General features: G+C 55.8%; 1 protein-coding gene across 1 annotated transcript in view; it reads left to right on the top strand.

The window, feature by feature from the left end:
* Positions 1-208, top strand: part of efr3a (EFR3 homolog A (S. cerevisiae)) — a gene marked incomplete in the record, with an annotated part of 80,028 nt that overhangs the window by 73,664 nt on the left and 6,156 nt on the right.

Raw genomic sequence — 208 nt, forward strand, 5'->3', positions numbered from 1 at the left:
GGTGGAGTTAATGACACTGACGAAGCAGCTGCAGCAGCTGCAGCAGCCGGGTGGAGTTAATGACACTGATGAAGCAGCTGCAGCAGCCGGGTGGAGTTAATGACACTGATGAAGCAGCTGCAGCAGCAGCAGCAGCCGGGTGGAGTTAATGACACTGACGAAGCAGCTGCAGCAGCAGCAGCCGGGTGGAGTTAATGACACTGATGAA

The sequence above is a fragment of the Nematolebias whitei genome, chromosome 9, assembly GCF_014905685.2.
Source record: "Nematolebias whitei isolate Nwh7 chromosome 9, NemWhi1, whole genome shotgun sequence".
Classification (NCBI taxonomy): Eukaryota; Metazoa; Chordata; class Actinopteri; order Cyprinodontiformes; family Rivulidae; genus Nematolebias; species Nematolebias whitei.